This window comes from Mustela nigripes, chromosome 9, assembly GCF_022355385.1.
Source record: "Mustela nigripes isolate SB6536 chromosome 9, MUSNIG.SB6536, whole genome shotgun sequence".
Classification (NCBI taxonomy): domain Eukaryota; kingdom Metazoa; phylum Chordata; class Mammalia; order Carnivora; family Mustelidae; genus Mustela; species Mustela nigripes.
In genome coordinates this window covers 36,434,499-36,454,238 of record NC_081565.1, presented here as the reverse complement: position 1 = coordinate 36,454,238, position 19,740 = coordinate 36,434,499, and the positions used below count along the sequence as shown (strand labels likewise).

Below are 19,740 nucleotides of genomic sequence, written 5' to 3'. Positions count from 1 at the left end.
GAAAGAGAGGGAGACAGAGAATCTCAAGCAGACTCTGCACTGAGCGTGGAACCCAATGCTGGGTACCATCTCATGACCCTGAGATCATGACCAAGAGTCCGACACTTAACCAACTGAGGCACCAAGGTGCTCCTGCATATATCTTTTTAAATTTACCAAACCCCGGATCCATCTTTATGAATTGTTCTTCATAATAAAATTATAGAGTAAGACAATGTTCAAGTTCTCATATGGATTCTCAAAAATCACATGAGTGAAAGAGCTGCAGTAAGAATTTTGATTCCTTAATCCTAATATGTGGCCAAAGCAGCTCATATTTCTTCCCAGAAGACAAAAACAAACATTTGCAATAATGTTGCCTATGTCACAAGTCTCTGGTGAGGGAGAGTTAATAAGTGATTATAAAATTCTTAGTAAATACAAATTGCTGTGGAAATGCAAAACATTTACAACAACAGTAATTAATTTTAATCATCATCTCTTTTCTATGTGCAGCTGTCTCTCAAAATTCACTTTGGGGGTTTAATCACCACATCTCAACAAATAAAGTAAACTCCCTCTCTCTCAGACCCTATGAATAAGCTGCCCCACATTCCCCCCAGCTACTGAAATTCTTCTCCTCCTCACCCCTACACACTTCCAACTCCCAGGTGATTAGTAAAAGGCTGAATGATGATATTAATCAGAAAAAAAGAGCTCAGACTGAGACTTGAGCCTTTCAAAAATCCCTGAATTTCACTTTTTTTAACTTCAAGTTTTTATTTAAATTCTAGCTAGTTAACATATAGGGTAAAATTGGTTTCAGGTGTAGAATTTAGTGATTCATCACTTACATATACCACCAAGTGCTCATCACAAGTGCCCTCCTTCATACCCATTACCCATTCAGGCCATCCACCACCCAGTTCCCTCTATCAACCCTCACTTTGTTCTCTATCATTAAAAGTCTCTCGTGTTTTACTTCACTCTTTCCCTTTCCCCACCCCTTCCCTTATGATCATCTGTTTTGTTTCTTAAATTTCACATGAACAAAATCATATGTTATTTATCTTTCGCTGACTTCTGTTGCTTAGCGTAATACACTCTAGCTCCATCCATGTCATTGCAATGGCAAGATTTCATTCTTTTTGATGCCTGAGTAATATTGTATATACCACATCTTCTTCTTCTATTTACAGCCAATGGACATCTGGGCTTTTTCCATAGTTTGGCTATTGCTGATAATGCTGCTAGAAACATCAGGGTGCATGTGCTACCCAAAGCAATCTATACATTTAATGTACTCCCTATCAAAATGCCACCATATATATATGTATATATCTCTCACAGTATTCCATTATATGTGTGTGTGTGTGTGTATATCTAGATATCTAGATATCTATATATATATCTATATATATACACACAAAACATATTATACACACACACACTGAAATATTACTCAACCATTAAAAAGAATAAAATCTTGCCATCTGCAACGACATGGATGGAACTAGACAGTATTATGCTAAGTGAAGTAAGTCAGTCAGAGGAAGTCAGAGGAATACAAATACATGATATCATTCATATATGGGATGTAAGAAACCAAACAAATGAACATGGGAAAGAGAAGGAAAAATAAGACAAAAACAGAAAGGGATACAAACCATAAGAGATTCTTAAGTATAAGAGACAAACTGAGGGTTGCTGGAGGGGAGATGGGTAGGGGGATGGGCTAACTCGGTGATGGGCATTAAGGAGGGAACTTGATATAATGAGCACTGGATGTTATAAGCAACTGATGAATCACTAAATTACCTTTGAAACTAATAATACATTATATGTTAATTAAACTGAATTTAAAAAAAAAAGATTCTCTCTTTGCCTCTCCTTCTGTTCTTTCCACCCTCACTACCCCCTCTAAAAAAAATATGTATTTTGAGAAGAAGCAGTTCATGAAATGGCAGAAAACCAGGGAACTGTGGTGTCTCCAAAGACAGGTGAAGACAAAGACCACTTTTTAAAAGATTTTATTTATTTATTTGACACACAGAGAGAGACAGCGAGAGGGAATACAAGCAGGGGGAGTGGGAGAGGGAGAAGAAGGCTTCCCTCTGAGTGGGGGGCCCGATGTAGGGCCAGGGCAATCCCAGGACCCTAGGATTGGGACCTGAGTAGAAAGCAGACACCAAATGGCTGAGCCACCCAGGCATCTCTGACAAAGACCACTTTAAGGTAAGAGGAAGTGATCAAGCACATTAATACTGCGTAGAGGACAAGCAAAGTGGGAACTAAGAAAATGAATGTTGAGTTTTATAACCTAAAGGCCACTGGGGACCTTCATAAGAACATTTTCTTTGGAATGGTAGGAAATGATGTGGGAGTTCACCAAAGAATGGGAAGAGAGGCAGGGGAGACAGGTAAGAGTTTTGCTAGAAAGGAGAACAGAGAAACTGGTCGGAAAAAGGTGAATGAATTCCATAGGCATAGCACCTGGACTACAAAATCCAGATAGCCCTTGGTTTTCACTTCAGTGTTAACCATTAAAATTTTGTGATTTAGTTAATAAAAAAGAAGAAACCTTACAAAATCACAGAAGATTTTATGTGGAGAGACATGTTCTAATAAGATAATGAGAATAAAGGTACATGGTTTCTCTTATAAAACAAAATTGAACTTTTTTCCCCCTTAACTGAACCTTCATAACTTAATTCTCCAAGGAGAATTTCCAAGCAGGAAAGGGCAAGCTCAGCAAAGCTGCCCCAACTGTGTTCTCTGAGTTTCTCCTTCCCCACGGAGACTCTTTTTAATTCCAAGAACTGTCACAGACCCCAGGAATACAAATGTTCTTCTTTTCACATTCTGGTAAAAGTGTGGTCAAAAACTCTTCCTACCTTTGCAAGGTAGAGACAGACTGGAATATTCAAAAGCCTTTCCAGGAGACTAAGAGAGAATGAAGTAAACAGAAAGGGCAGAGGCAGGAAAACAAGAATATGAAATCTAGGCACACAGGCTTTGAAGTCAGATAATCCTGGATTAAAATCATTGCTCTGCCACTAAGTGGCTGTATAATCTTGTGCAGGTCACTTCTGCACCTCTCCAAAGCATAGTTTTTTCATCTATATAATGGGTAAACTTATTCCTACCTGTGTTCATTCAGGTCTTCCAAGAAGTAAAAACCAAGATCAGATCAGACTTGCAAGAAATTGGTGGGAATGCCTGTGAAAGAAAATGGAGAAGGGGGGAAAAAAAGAAAATGGAGAGGGAGCTAGAGAAGGAGGATATCTGTCAGAGAATGACACACATCTCACTCATAGGAAGGAGAACATGAAAGAAGGTACGACAGGAAAAGCCTTAGACTGCTCTGAAGCTTTCAGAAAGTTTCTGCAAAGCTGATATAGAATAATTGGGCCAAAACCATCAGTCAGAGAACTCTGTCTCACAGGAATGGGCTGGGCTTGCTGCAGTATCTCTGCTGTGCACCTCACTGGCTAAAAGATACCACAGGAAACATAGCCTCTGAGCAAATGCAGTGGTGTATTTAGATACAGCAGTTGGGGGCATCAGTAATAATGCTCCCCACAGTAGGAGATCTGAGAGGCACATTCTCATAATTGCACATCTCCCTCTCTACAGGGGATTGCAGAGCAGCTCCTCCTTGGTTCTCAGGGGCCTTTCTTCTCGAGGAAGGGCCGGGTAGTGAAATGAACTGCAGCTCTCATCACTGCTGTTGATTTCAGGCCTGCAACTGATACTCTGCCTTCTCCATTTTAAATTCTCCTCACTGTCATCTGTCACCTTGGCTGGTCTTGGTGGCCTATCTGGTGGTGTGACCTGAACATTCATTTCTAAAGGGTTTGGTAATCATATAGTTGGTAATCACACCCTTCTCAGGTTGAAGCATCTTTTATTCCTTGGTTCCCAGACCTGTGTTTTCTCTATATATTTCCCACCCTTTCAGAGTGTTATTACAAAGCTGGCACTTCAGCTCTGCCTTTAAAAGACTGTTCCAACGTTTTCTAAGGCCAGCTGACCCTGGATGGTGCAATATATGACCAGTGGGCCCATACCTACTTCACAAATCCTCTACTGTGAAGGAGGTTCCATGTTTGGAAACTAAGCTGTGTGAGAATTCTGTGTGTAGACTAGGCATTCCATAAGCCTATAGTGATGGTGGCCAAGGCACTACAGGTAGGAAATGCAAACTCATATCCAAAATAAGTCACCTACCCCATCTATCCCTGTTCACCTATCCCTAACCACCAGCTCTTCCATTATAGATAAGGCCCAATGTAGTTGACTTGCCAGCAAGTACCTGATAGGCTTCCTCAAAGAATAGTGCCCCATCAAGGGCTCAGCATTGATCTCTATTGTTGATAAGTTAAACATTCAGAGGCAACAATAGTCAGAATTCTAAAGGCCTGCGCTATGATTCCCCCACTGGATCTTTTTTTTTAAGATTATTTATTTATTGGGGAGCCTGGGTGGCTCAGTGGGTTAAAGCCTCTGCCTTCAGCTCAGGTCATGATCTCAGGGTCCTAGGGTCAAACCCTGCATCGGGCTCTCTGCTCAGCAGGGAGCCTGCTTCCCCCTCTGTCTCTGCCTGCTTCTCTGCCTGCTTGTAATCTCTGTCTGTCAAATAAATGGATAAGATCTTTGAAGAAAAATATTATTTATTTATTTATTTGAGAGAGAGAGAGAGAGAGAATGAGAATGAATGGAGAAAGGTCAGTGGGAGAAGCAGACTCCCTGCCGAGCAGGGAGCCCAATTCAGGAACCGATCCGGAGACTCGAGGATCATGACCTGAGCCGAAGGCAGTCGCCCAACCAACTGAGCCACCCAGGTGCCCCTCCCCCACTGGATCTTAACAGAAACTCCATACTGCATCTTTTCCCATCATCGATGCTTCCAACCCCAGAAGGTTCTCCTGATCTTATTGGCAGAGCCCTTTTCTTTTCCATATCTCACTCAGAGCTGGCAGCCTTCCATATTATCTGGTATGTGAGCCAAAGCAATGATCCTAGGTATAGAATACATTGCTTCCAGAACCCAAACAGGTCTATTGGCACTGTGCTTCTATCTTAGTGGTAGGGAATAAAAGATGCTGCAATTTTTTACTTTGGAGAGCTATCACAATATACTCCTGACCATTAGATTCCTAAAACCTTCACTGAAATGGCAGGTTCCTTAATCTTTGTAGGATTTATCTCCCACCATCTAGAGCACATCAGCATGCCATCAATGAAGTGGAAGTGTGATAGTTCTGTGGGATACCTAGGCAGTCCAGATCTCATCAAACTATATTATGACAGTGGGCAGGAAAGTTGACAAAGCCCTGAGGCCAAAGTATAAATGAATAGTGTTGGCCACATAACATGAACACAAACTCTTTCTGATCCTCCTTCCTGACTGAAATTGAAAAGAATTGCTTTTGTCAGATCAATGGCCATATATAATGTATCTGAAGACTTACTGATGTGCTTTTGCAATTAGGCCGTATCTGGCACTAAGTAGCTATGATGAAGGCTACTCCTTGTTTAAGCCAGCAATAGTCTTCAGTCATTCTCTAGGGATGTGATATTGTTTCTGATTTATTATCTCGGCTGGGAAAGGAAAGAAGGTAAAGGAACAGTTTCAACAGTTTCTACTTGGCTTTCCTCACTCTTTTACCGTACAGAACCTAATGCGAGGGTTATTCTAACATTCAAGTGTATCAGTGCAATCAGGAACAGAAAAAATGACCACTGCATGCATCCATTAACCTAGGAGGCCCATTCTGAGCAGATTTTAGTGAGGACTTAATTTATTACCCAGTATCTGTAGGTCCTCCCTTTTATTAGAATTATAATGATGCTTTGGGTCTCCAGGTATCAATAACAACTCAGATTAAGTTCCAAAAATGTCTGAGCATTTTCTCTTTCCCAGTACACAATCACCCAAGTAAACTGTCAGAGGTACCTTTTAAAAGAGAACTAGGGGAGTAGTATGTACTTGCCATGGTGGCGCTACTTCTTTTTCTGCCAGAGACATCATGCTCTATTACCATCTCTACAATTCTGTGCAGCTCAGGTCCCTTGACTGGACCCTCAGATCTTGAAGGTCATTATAATTATTGTAGTCTCTATTACATTGAAAGTCATCATCCCTATAGATATTTATGAGCCTCACTCTGTAACCACCCCTTCTACTATCAGGTCTGACCTGCAGAGGAGAGCTACGACTATGATGCTGATGCTAATCTCACCACTGCTTTCCTGATGGCCTGATGAATGGTGTCTCTTCTGAGCCCTGCCAGAGAACAAAATCAACCAGTATGTTTTGTGGCCTCACATAATACAGCCATTCCTGCTTGCCCACTTTCCTTAGCTCAAGCACTTCTATTTCACTCAGCATTGGCCATTCCTTTGTATTTATTTATTTATGTATTTATTTATTTTCAGCGTAGCAGAATTCATTATTTATGCACCACACCCAGTTCTCTTACACTGTTGGTGGGAATGCAAGTTGGTGCAGCCACTTTGGAAAAACAGTGTGGAGATTCCTCAAGAAATTAAAAATAGAGCTTCCCTATGACCCTGCAATTGCACTACTGGGTATTTACCCCAAAGTATAGATGGAGTGAAAAGAAGGGCCATCTGTACCCCAACGTTTATAGCAGCAATGGCTACAGTTGCCAAACTGGAAAAAAACAAGATGCTCTTCAAGGGACAAATGGATAAGGAAGATGTGGTCCATGTACACTATGGAGTATTATGTCTCCATCAGAAAGGATGAATAACCAACTTTTGTATCAACATGGATGGGACTGGAAGAGATTATGCTGAGTGAAATAAGTCAAGCAGAGAGAGTCAATTATCATATGGTTTCACTTATTTGTGGGGCATAACAAATAACATGGAGGACATGGGGAGATGGAGAGGAGAAGGGAGTTGAGGGAAATTGGAAGAGGAGATGAACCATGAGAGACTATGGACTCTGAAAAACAATCTGAGGGTTTTGAAGGGGTGGGAGGTGGGAGGTTGGGGGAGCCAGGTGGTGGGTATTATGGAGGGCAAGTATTGCACATTGAGATACCACCTTATACCAGTTAGAATGGCCAAAATTAGCAAGACAGGAAACAACGTGTTGGAGAGGATATGGAGAAAGGGGAACCCTCTTACACTGTTAGTGGCCATTCCTTTTTTAAAGACTCTAAGAACCACCTCATCCTCTACGTTTCTTGCCAGTGTGTTAAATCCTATGACCCCCCCCCACCAAAATTGTGTATAAGTCTATGAATACCGGATTATCCAGTCTTACAGTCTAACCTCAAAATATAATCCCAGGTATATCACCTTGCTTCTGGTAGCTAATTCTTGCAGTTCCTTCAGCGTATAACATCTTTCCTCTCTTACCAGGTCCAGCATTTCTCTAGCCAGACTGGACTAGTATTTAACCCTAAGTTATTGACATACTGGCCAGGAGATGAGGTAGGGCAGCTGAGGGGGAATCCTCTGCCTTATTGGAGAAGGAACTATAGAATTTACATTATAATACAATGTCTATCAATGCAAAAGTGCTAGCTCTTACTACAGAAGAGTAGGTTACCTCTGCAAATTCTTAGGGTTTGGGGGAGTCTTTAGAGCCAAGTCCTTAGAAGCATGTATTCAGATGTCCCTATCCCATAAATCTAGGTCCCCAGTTTTCCCAGCCAGGACCCTTAGCATAACAGACCAGGTTTGACTGTAATTTAAATGTCCCTGGAGCTTGGGGCACCTGGGTGACTCCATTGGTTAAGCATCTACTCTTGGTTTTGGCTCAGTTCATGATCTTAGGGTTGTGGGATTAAGCCCCATGTTGGGCTCCACACCCAATAGGAAGCCTGAGTCTGAGATTCTCTCCCTCCTTTTGTCCCTCCCTTGTCCCCTCTACTCACAGGCGCACTCAAGCACTCTCTCTCTAAAACAAATACATAAATCTTTTTAAAAAATGTTTCTGGGGCTCTGCGATTCTAATCAGATCATATGTTTGCTGCTCAGCTATGTATTCTCTTCCACTGCAATGTATAAGGCTCTCATACTTAGACTTTAACTATTTAATAGCCTTCTGATTCTCATTCCCTGCCAAGTGAGTGTTCATTCAACTTAGCAGTAGCCAACCAACAAGACTGTCTTTGTATGCATTGTTCTCCCATATCTTCTAAATAACTGAATCAAAGCAAAAAAATCAGCACGGCCAATCCTCTTAACCAGGATTCTTTCACAGTGAATTTTTCACTGGCCTACCTCTGTGTATCAGGGACTATTCATACTTCACATATCACCCAGGAGGGAATAATCTTTACCCACTGGGAAACAGGTGAACCATACCCAGAATCCCATCTTACCACCTGTTTTCTTGGGCCACATGTATTGACTGAAATATCTAAGGAGCAGAAGTCAAGTTAAAATTAGATACACAAGAGATCTGTGGTGGGAGCAAGATGAACTCCTGTGAGAGAAAATGGGGAGAGAACCAGAGAAGGGTGAGAGAGCTATCTGACCATGATACAGGTCTGTCCCCTTGTGTAGGAGAGGCAAAAGAAAGAAAGAAAGAAAGGAAGGAAGGAAGGAAGAAAGAAAGAGAAGGAAAGAAAGAAAGAAAGAAAGGTTGGGTAGGAAGAGTCTTAGATAGTCATTCAGTCCAAAGAAAATTTTGGCAATGCCAATGGGAGATCGTTAAGCCAAAGGAACCGGCCGAAGGAGTCCTCTATCTTGCAGGACTGGTCTGCCGTAGTAAGGCTAATGTACTCAGTCATTGGCTAAGAACAGTCAGTGGGAAGTACTCCCTTAGTGCAAATGCAGTGGTAGGTTCACAGTGCAGCAGCATGTGAATGGAAGGAGCTATGCAGAGAGAAAAACCAGACCTAAGAGATGACATTTTTAAAGAACCTACAGTCAGCTCTACCCCTAACATTCCAATTACATCAACCTTTGCTTGAATTTGTTTTCCCTTGTTCACATTTCTTTGAATTGGGCTTCTGTCATTTTTTTTAAGATTTTATTTATTTATTTGACAGAGAGAGATCACAAGTAGGCAGAGAGGCAGGCAGAGAGAGAGGGGGAAGCAGGCTCCCTGCTGAGCAAAGAGCCCGATGTGGGGCTTGATCCCAGGACGCCGGAATCATGACCTGAGCCAAAGGCAGAGGCTTTAACCCACTGAGCCACCCAGGCGCCCCTGATTTGGGCTTCTGTCATTTTTTAAGTGCAAGAGAACTCAGAACATAAGGAGAGAACTGATTTGATATACAAGTTTGAGGTAATGAAAGGAAGGTTAAAAGGAGTCAATGCCAGAATAAGAAAGCCTATATTTCCGGGCGCCTGGGTGGCTCAGTGGGTTAAGCCGCTGCCTTCGGCTCAGGTCATGATCTCAGGTCCTGGGATGGAGTCCCGTATTGGGCTCTCTGCTCAGCAGGGAGCCTGCTTCTCTCTCTCTCTCTCTGCCTGCCTCTCCATCTGCTTGTGATATCTGTCTGTCAAATAAATAAATAAAATCTTAAAAAAAAAAAGAAAGCCTATATTTCCAAACTAATAGATAAGCATATACAGTACATAAAAATATATACCATCCCTATTATGTCTAGATGTCTATAGGTATAAGAGAATATTGTTTGTGAAACTTGAATTCCAGCACTGAACAATTTTATAATCTTGGGCAACATAATAACTGATATCTATTAAGTGCATACCTTATGCCAAGCATGACCCTAAGGGCTTTATATACATTACTTTATTTAACCAGTATTTCACAGATGAGGAGAAGACTGTGACTCAGAGATATTAAGAAACCACCTCTGGGGGGCGCCTCCGTGGCTCAGTGGGTTAAGCCGCTGCCTTCGGCTCAGGTCATGATCTCAGGGTCCTGGGATCGAGTCCCGCATCGGGCTCTCTGCTAAGCGGGGAGCCTGCTTCCCTCTCTCTCTCTCTGCCTGCCTCTCCGACTACTTGTGATTTCTCTCTGTCAAATAAATAAATAAAATCTTAAAAAAAAAAAGAAAGAAACCACCTCTGGGGCACCTAGTTGACTCAGTTGGAAGAGAGTGTGACTCTTGATCTTGGCATCATGAGTTTGAGCCCCACATTGGGTGTGGAGAGTACTTAAAAATAAATAAACTTCACAAAGTACAGAAAACCCTCACTCTGAGCCTTGCTCTCCTAGACAACAATTAGTCCCTTGTTTATCCTTTCAGTGTGACATTATGCAAGTATGAGCAAATGTGGATATATATTTTCATTCTTCTTAATAAAATATATTATCTTTTATAAAAAAAAAATAAAAATAAAAAATAAATAAATAAACTTAACCACCAGGCTCAGCCTGGTAGTGGGTATGGGGAGGGCACGTATTAACATGGAGTACTTGGTGTGATGCATAAACAATGAATCTTGAAACACTAAAAAAAATAAACTTTAAAAGGAGACAAACCATAAGTGACTCTTAATCTCACAAAACAAACTGAGGGTTGCCGGGGGGAGGGGGTTTGGGAGAAGGGGGTGGGATTATGGACATTGGGGAGGGTATGTGATTTGGTGAGTGCTGTGAAGTGTGTAAACCTGGTGATTCACAGACCTGTACCCCTGGGGATAAAAATATATGTTTATAAAAAAAAAAAATAATAAAAAATTAAAAAAAAAAAAAAAAAAAAGGGACCACTCTCAAGGGCAGATATCTACTAAATGCAGTTTTAGGATCTGAATACAGATCTTTTTGACTCCCGAATCCATGCCCTTTACCAGCATATTATATGGTCTCTCTTGAAGTCAATTTGTGTCTAGACCTGTGGCTAAAATGTTTAAAATTCACAGATGTCCTTTCACTAATATTCATAATCTCTCTACTCACTGGAGTTCTTGAAAACCATAGAATATGGGGCACCTGTGTGGGTCAGTGGTTTAAAGACTGCTTTTGATTCAGGTCATGATCCCAGGGTCCTGGGATGGAGTCCCGCACTGGGCTCTCTGCTTCAGTGGGGGGGCTGCTTTCCCTGCTCTCTCACTCTGTCTATTTGTGATCTCTATCTGTCATATAAATAAATAAATAAAATCTTTTTTAAAAAACCATGAAATAGGGACGCCTGGGTGGCTCAGTTGGTTAAGCAGCTGCCTTCGGCTCAGGTCATGATCCCAGCGTCCTGGGATCGAGTCCCACATCGGGCTCCTTGCTCCGCAGGGAGCCTGCTTCTCCCTCTGACTCTGCCTTCCGCTCTGTCTGCCTGTGCTCGCTCTCTCTCTCTTACAAATAAATAAATAAAATCTTTAAAAAAAAAAACCATGAAATAATTATGAATATCTGTTTTCCAGATAATAAAATTTCTGGCAATATTTAATAACTTAGAGCTAGAATATGGAGCTTCTACTCCACCTGAAGCCTAACACTGACAGTTTCACAGACAGTAGAATTTGATTTGATATAATGGTAATTCTTGTGTAGAGGCATCAGGAGCACAAAGATTTGTAGTTACTTTCTGAGGGATTTATTCTCTTTTCATCAGAATCCCCAGAAGACTGGAAAATATACAGTCACTCTTTCCTTGCCCTTTGCAATCATTTTGTCCAAGATATTTAAAGAAATTTATATCAAATAAAGGAGAAACCAGAAACACAAGAAGGTCTTCCATAGTTAGAGTATAGTTAAGAAAAGACTCTTCCTTTTCTTCTCTGTCTCCAGGATACTTAATATCTAAGTCCTCATTATCACTTATAACCTCAGTGAAAGACATTTTCTGTATTTGAATCCATTAGGCATGTGAAAACCTGGGCTAAGTGTAATATGCTCACCAATTCCCTCTAAAGTGGTCATCTATCATCTTGCTAGATATTGGCAGGACATATCTCAGAATTCCATTACTTCCAATCTGGCTCTTACCACCAGTCCCTCCGCTGAAATTGCTCTTTCCCAGTCCCCAGCAACACCCACATTGCCAAATCCAATAACTATTTTTTTAAAAGCTTATTGTTCTGGAACTCAGCAACAATTACTGAATTGGTCGCCTCCTGCTCTGTTCTCCTGCCTTCCTCTGGCTCCTTGCTCCTTCTGGTCACATTCCCTCCCATTGGGGTCACATTGCCCTTCAGTCTCTTTCAAAGGCTTTCTTCTTTTTCTGGCTCCTTAAAAGAATTTGTCTTTGGTCTCCTTCTATGTTCTCTCTATTCCCTCTCCGTGGATGATCTTAACTTTATCCATAGTTTCAAGAAATACCCTGATGACCAGTGATGTGTATTAAGGAGGGCACAGATTGCATGGAGTACTGGGTGTTATGGGCAAACAATGAATCATGGAACACTATATCAAAAACTAATGATATGGGGCACCTGAGTGGCTTAGTGGGTTAAGCCTCTGCCTTCGGTTCAGGTCATGATCCCAGCGTCCTGGGATCGAGCCCCACATTGGGCTCTCTGCTCAGTGGGGACCCTGCTTCCCCCTCCTCTCTCTGCCTGCCTCTCTGCCTACTTGTGATCTCTGTCTGTCAAACAAATAAAAATCTTTAAAAAAAAACTAATGTGATGAAAAAATAATTTTCTGTAAATAAAAAAAAACTAATGATGTACTGTATGGTGACTAACATAATTTTATATATATATAATATTTATATATTTTATATATATATAAAATATATATAAATATTTATATATATATATATAGTCTTAGCTAATATTTCAATAATTTCTTGACCAGTCTACTTAAGCAGTTTAACTCACACCTCAATCCCTTCTGCTCTATTCTCCACACAGCTTTCAGAATGATCTTTCTAAAATCAAATTAGATCATACCACTCCTGAGCTTAATGACTTTAATGGGTTCACTATAGCCCTGGGATAGTCCAAAACCTAAGTAGGATATAACTGAAACCTCTCCATGTTTTGGCTCCTGCCTACCTATTCTCCAGCCATATCACTCACCACTCACCCACAGGCACTTACTAAATTAGACTGCTAGTCCCTCCACACATACATAACTTCCAACTGTCTACCCTGAATCACTCTTATTCTTTCATAAAATGTTTATTGACCACTTGATACGTGCCAGGCAATATTCTAGGTACTGGATACTATGTGATGAATACAAAGGCAAAAATCTCTGCCTTCTTGGTGAATTCGATCTCTCTTCAAATGCTAGCTACCTTGAACTGGATGCCTTTCTTCAGACCTTCTATAGAACTGTCCGAATATCTTTATGATACTTTATCACAACATGCCATAATTGTTGATGTACTTGAATGCTAGGGAAAATCTAGGTTTTATGAGCCCTAAAGCTTATGTAATTTGGTTGTATGCATCTGAGGGGGCATTTTTAAGAAAAAATATTACTTATATAATATTGCTAAGCCTTTTCCAGGCAGAGCCTTGGAAGGAGCCTATGCAAATCATTTCATTGTAAATCCACTCTTATTTGCCCATCTTTTCCAAAAGACTATGAACTTTTTGTTTTCTATACCTCCATTTCTATACCTCCATTCTGTGCCATCTCAGAGAGTTATTTCCTCACAAAACTTTGTTTACTGTTTGCCCACAAAGGGTACTACAGAACAAGAATCTTGCCTAGGAGCCCTATCTACCTGTCTTGTCTTAGAGAACTTCCTCTTGAGATAGTGAATTACCAATTCTAACACTTCATCTCAATTCTGCATGCTTTCCTGAAAGTACAAATCCTCTTAGAAGACCACTCTCTGACATTTCAGGGGCTTCCAGACACTTCAGTTAGTGCAGTCTATTTCCATAAGGCACAGGACCCCTTAAACCAGATTAATAACTAGTACAAGGGTGTTTCCAACAATCACTAAAAGATTTCAAAACTGTTTACAATAGGGGTTGTCACACATACAAAGAGCAGACCCAGAGTCCAGATTTAGAAAAATTCTTTCTGACATTTAAGACTTTCTACATTTAAGACTTTAAGACTACCTAAATCTACAAATTTCTTGGTCCAGAATCACTTTGGGTTTTTTTTCTGGATATATATACTCTATCCATCCAAACATTTCCTGAACTGCCCACGATCAGAGAATCAAGAGATCTTATTTTTTAAAAGATTTTATTTATTTATTTGACAGACAGAGATCACAAGTAGGCAGAGAGGCAGGCAGGCGGGGAGCAGGCTCCCCGCTGAGCAGAGAGCCCGATGTGGGGCTCAATCCCAGGACCCTGAGATCATGACCCGAGCCGAAGGCAGAGACTTTAACCCACTGAGCCACCCAGGCACCCCAAATCAAGAGATTTTAGAGTAAGAAGGAACTGAGAGTTTTCTAAAAAATCATATATTAGTATATCTATTATGTGTGAGCCATTGTGAGGAAAACAAAGAAGAGTAACCTATCCTAGGTCTCAAGGAGCATACAAAAAGGTCATGCCCAGATTTTTCTACCTATGGTGTTATTTTTCCCTCCTTTCTCCATCTCTTAACATTTTATTTTACTGAACTTTAAAACAGTCCCATTACTAAAGTCACATGCTACTGGCAAAAATTACAAATAACTGCAGAAAAACAAGCATACCTATCAACTACTCTCCTAAATATGGTAGACATACTCAAAGAGAGAAAATTACCTTTTTAATACCTTAGAACCAGGCAGTGTATCCTAGAAATTAGCTAAATTTCATTTGCTGGAAACTAAGCAACTGAGCCCTAAGGAATGACTAAGGGCTTCCACAAGCTTCAGTGGCCTCATAGATCTACATCACTGATGAGTTCCATACTGCAAATAATTCAGTTTTGAGGAAAATAAAGAATCTAAAGATATTAAAAATAATACCCAACAAACATTTATGTTTGTGCCTTTGAGGATCCACCACATCTCAGACACTGAAAATAAAACATGATATCTGCCCTTAAGAAACTCACAGGCTAGTAATAAGACAGAAATCCTGCAGATAATAGTACAAAATGGCCAATGATAGAAATGACAGAGATAAGCACAGGGTACTATGTAGATCCAGAAGATGGGTACTAACATAGCTGGTATGGAGGAAATAATATTTGACCTGACTTTTTAAAAAAATGTGTTTCAGAAAGCAAAACTGAGAGGCAAAGTAAGGCAAGGTGCATAAATCTGTCATGTTACCAACGAATCAACAGAAAACAACTTCGGGGATTTCAGTTGCAGAGGCAAAGGCGGCTCCAGTATAAACCCTTAGCCAAGGATCTTGATCTTCTGCTATGGGTGAGCCACAAGTGAGTGCTCTTCCACCCCACCCCCACCCCAATGCAGTACATCAAGGAATATACAGATGAAAATATTCAGGAAGACCTAGTTCCCAAGCCTCCACCTCCAATAAAAGGCAGTTATATAATGGATGGCAATCAGTTCCAATGTGATGATCTTATCATCCTCCCTTTAGAATGCCAGGGCATCAAACGGCTTCATCCTATGCAGTTTGATCACAGGAAGGAACTGAGAAAACTCAATATGTCTATTCTTATTAATTTCATAGATGTCTTAGATATCATGATAAGGAGCCCTGGAAGTATAAAATGAGAAGAGAAACTAGAAGATCTTAAGCTGCTTTTGTACATGTGCATCATCTCATAAATGAACACCAACTCCACCAAGCAAGAGAGACATTGAGAGTCATAATGGAGGTGCAGAAATGTCAACGTCTTAAAACAGCTGAGCGGTTTCAGAAGCATCTGGAACGAGTCATTGAGATGATTCAGAATTGCCTGGCTTCTTTGTCTGATGATCTGCCTCATTCAGAAACAGGGATGAAAGTAAAAACTAAACCAATGGATACTGATTATAGCAGCAATTGTACTGGACAGAATGAACAGCAAAGAGAAAATTCAGGTCATAGGAGAGACCAGATTATAGAGAAAGACAAAATGAATGAAAGACCATAAAGGATGTTACTTTTTCTTTTTGATTTTCTCTTTATCTTTTCAGTAAATGTCATATATTCATTAATTTGCTCTTGGAGAGTCTTAGAAGAGATATAACTAGAAGTCATGTGGGGCACCTGGGTGGCTCAGTGGGTTAAGCCTTTGCCTTCAGCTCAAGTCATAATCTCAGGGTCCTGGGATCAAACCCCACATCCGGCTCTCTGCTCAGCAGGAAGCCTGCTTCTTTCTCTCTCTGCCTCTCTGCCTACTGGTGATCTCTCTGTCAAATAAATAAATAAAATCTTTAGAAGTCATTTGAATGGCTTGACTCCAGCTTAATCAGTTATGAGGTGTTACAGTCTGTAACTGCACTGTATGGCAAGTGTAGGCAAATGAGTATATATGTATACATTAAGAGTAATCACCTTAAAAAGGAAAGTCCTGCAATTGTGTGAAACATTCCTGGATTTGGAGTTGCAGAAAACATTGAAGATCTCAGTAATAGCAAGCTTTCAGCTTTGAAAACTAGATTTGTCATTTACTTTAAGAATGATAGATAAAATATTATATATATATATAAAAAAAAAAGAATGATAGATAAGGGCGCCTGGGTGGTTCAGTGGGTTAAGCCTTTGCCTTCGGCTCAGGTCATGGTCTCAGGGTCCTGGGATTGAGCCCCGCATCGGGCTCTCTGCTCTGCAGGGAGCCTGTTTCCCTTCCTCTCTCTCCCTCTCTGCCTGCTTCTCTGTGATCTCTATCTGTCAAATAAATAAATAAAATCTTAAAAAAAAAAGAATGATAGATAAAGGATATCAAGCTGTATAAATGTGAAATTATAAAATCTTTAGATTTACTTAAAAATTTACTTGATCTCTAAAAATGTAGTATAACGTGTTAAAAGAGAGGAAACCTATAGAGTTATAAAACAGCAATTTTATTTTTCCTCTTGACTGCTTCTTAAACACACTATTTCAGCTTCTTGTTCCTACCATGGATAGGTCTATTAATTTTTTTCCAGTCACTCAGATAATAAATCTTTTGATTACTTTTTGTTACCAAAAAAGGAAAGAAAGAAAGAAAGAAAGAAAGAAAACAACTTTGGCCGATTTAATTAGAAATAGAGTTTATTTTAAAAATGTGCTGTGTAGCTCAGAGAACCCCAGAAAGACTGATGATGCAAGATTAAAAAACAGACAGGAACAAAAAGATGATGCTCAGAGTAAACACAGTCCAAATCATACCAGAGAATGTGTCCAATGAAAGTACTCCTGCTGCCATCATTGAACTCTGGATTCTTTAGTTTAAAATGCCAATGTTGCTGTATTAGATACTGGACGCTGGCACTGAATGGTGGATGCTGATACTAGATAATGGATGTCCAGTGCAAGACACTGCAACCTTCAAAACTCATAAAATTGGTGATTCCTAAACCATACAAAGGATACTCCAATACTGACAGTTAAAAAAAGAGGCATGGGACAACTGAATGATTCAGTTGGTAAAGGACTGATTCTTGATCTCAGGGTTGTAGGTTCAAGCCCCACTCTGAGTGCAGAAATTGCTAAAAAATAAAATCTTAAAAAAAAAAAAAAGAGGCACTATTGCAGCAATCTAAGAAGATGAGAAAGCAAGAGAAAATACATAGCTAAAATTTTTAAAAGCTTCCCTATGACCCTGCAATTGCACTCCTGGGTATTTACCCCAAAGATACAGATGTTGTGAAAAGAAGGGCCATCTGTACCCCAATGTTTATAGCAGCAATGGCCACGGTCGCCAAACTATGGAAAGAACTAAGATGCCTTTCAACGGACGAATGGATAAGGAAGATGTGGTCCATATACACTATGGAGTATTATGCCTCCATCAGAAAGGATGAATACCCAACTTTTGTAGCAACATGGACGGGACTGGAAGAGATTATGCTGAGTGAAATAAGTCAAGCAGAGAGAGTCAATTATCATATGGTTTCACTTATTTGTGGAGCATAACAAATATCATGGAGGACAAGGGGTGTTAGAGAGAAGGGAGTTGAGGGAAATTGGAAGGGGAGGTGAATGAGAGACTAGGGACTCTGAAAAACAATCTGAGGGGTTTGAAGTGGCAGGGGGGTGGGAGGTTGTGGGTATTATAGAAGGCACGAATTGCATGGAGCACTGGGTGTGGTGAAAAAATAATGAATACTGTTTTTCTGAAAGTAAATAAATTAATTTAATTTTTAAAAAAAGCTTGTATTAGAAAAGAATAATCACATATCAATAACTTTAGGCTTTAATCTTGAGAAAACAGGAAAAGATGAATAAACCAAATGCTAAGCTAGCTGTGGGACACCTGGGGGGCTCAGTGGATTAAGCAGCTGCCTTGGTTCAGGTCATGATTCCAGCGTCCTGGGATCTGAGCCCTTCATCAGGCTCCTTGTTCAGCAGGGAGCCTATTTCTCCCTCTGTCTGCTCTGCCTGCCACTCCCCTGCTTGTGCTCTCTCCCTCTCTCTGATAAATAAATAAATAAAATCTTTTTAAAATAAAATAAATTTTAAAAAAAGAATACTGCTAATAGATTTTGTGATACTTAACCTTGTTATGTAATGTGGAAACTTTAATTTCCTTTTTCATCTCCACTCTTCTTTACTTTCCCTAGGTGGAAAAGTGATTTTTTTTTACCTTTTGCATTTTTCCATGCATTTATTTTTTTGTATTTTCCTGAGTATTAGTAATATACACGTGCAAAAAGAATATACATCAACATAAATGAGCTCTATGTTTTTTCTACCTACTTATTTTTTATATTTTCCAAAAGCACATACAATACTGTTACAATTTAAGAATGATTAATTGTGGGGGCACCTGGTGGCTCAGTGGGTTAAAGCCTCTGCCTTTGGCTTAGGTCATGATCTTAGGGTCATGGGATCAAGCCCCGCATCAGGCTCTCTGCTCAGCGAAGAGCCGCTTCCCCCCAGCCCCCGCCTTCCTCTCTGTCTACTTGTGATCTCTGTCTGTCAAATAAATAAATAAAATCTTTAAAATAAAATAAAATAAAATAAAACAAATAAATGCTAAGCTAGCAGGAAATAAAAAACAATAAAAATCAATGAAATAGAAAAAAACAATGAAGGAAATCAATAAAGACAAAAGTTGGTTCTTTGGGGGGGGTGGTTTGGTGTTTTTTAAAAAGATTTTATTTATTTATTTGACAGAGAGAGGGTTCACAAGTAAGCCGAGAGGCAGGCAAAGACAGAGGAGGAAGCAGGCTCCCCGCTGAGCAGAGAGCCTGATGCGGGGTCTCAATCCCAGGACCCTGAGATCATGACCTGAGCCGAAGACAGAGGCTTAATTCACTGAGCCACACAGGTGCCCTTGGTTCTTTGTTTTTTGTTGTTGTTGTTTTTTTTTTAAAGATTTAAATCTTAGAGAAATTAAAGGGTTATAAAAGAAATGGTATTAACAAATTTATGCCAATAATTTGGACAACTTATATAAAATAGATGAAGTTCTAAAAAGATACAAATTACCAAAACTAACTTGCAAAGAAATGGAAAATCCAACTAGACCCATAAAAATAAAGAAAGTGAGTGGTGCCTGGGTGGCTCAGTGGGTTAAAGCCTCTGCCTTCGGCTCAGGTCATGATCCCAGGGTCCAGGGATCGAGACCCACATCAGGCTTTCTACTTGGCAAGGAGCCTGCTTCCCCTTCTCTCTCCCTCTGCCTGCCTCTCTGCCTACTTGTGATCTCTGCCTGTCAAATAAATAAATAAATAAATAATCTTAAAAAAAAAAAAAAAGAAAGTGAATTAATAATTTAAAATATCTCCACAAATAAAATCTGAGGCCCACATAATTTCAGTGGTGAATTCTATCAAAATTTCAAGAATGTGTAATACCAATCTCTCACAAACTCTTTGGAAAATAGCAAATGAAGAAACACTTCTCAACTTA

The 19,740-nt window shown here is 40.1% G+C and overlaps 1 protein-coding gene and 1 pseudogene across 1 annotated transcript in view; one reads left to right on the top strand and one right to left on the bottom strand.

Moving 5' to 3' along the window:
- The window catches only part of SPATA31F3 (SPATA31 subfamily F member 3), an 86,157-nt gene that overhangs the window by 50,581 nt on the left and 15,836 nt on the right, over positions 1–19,740 (bottom strand). The gene's annotated exons all lie outside the window — the stretch shown is intronic.
- LOC132024915 (mediator of RNA polymerase II transcription subunit 7-like) lies at positions 15,152–15,832 on the top strand (annotated as a pseudogene).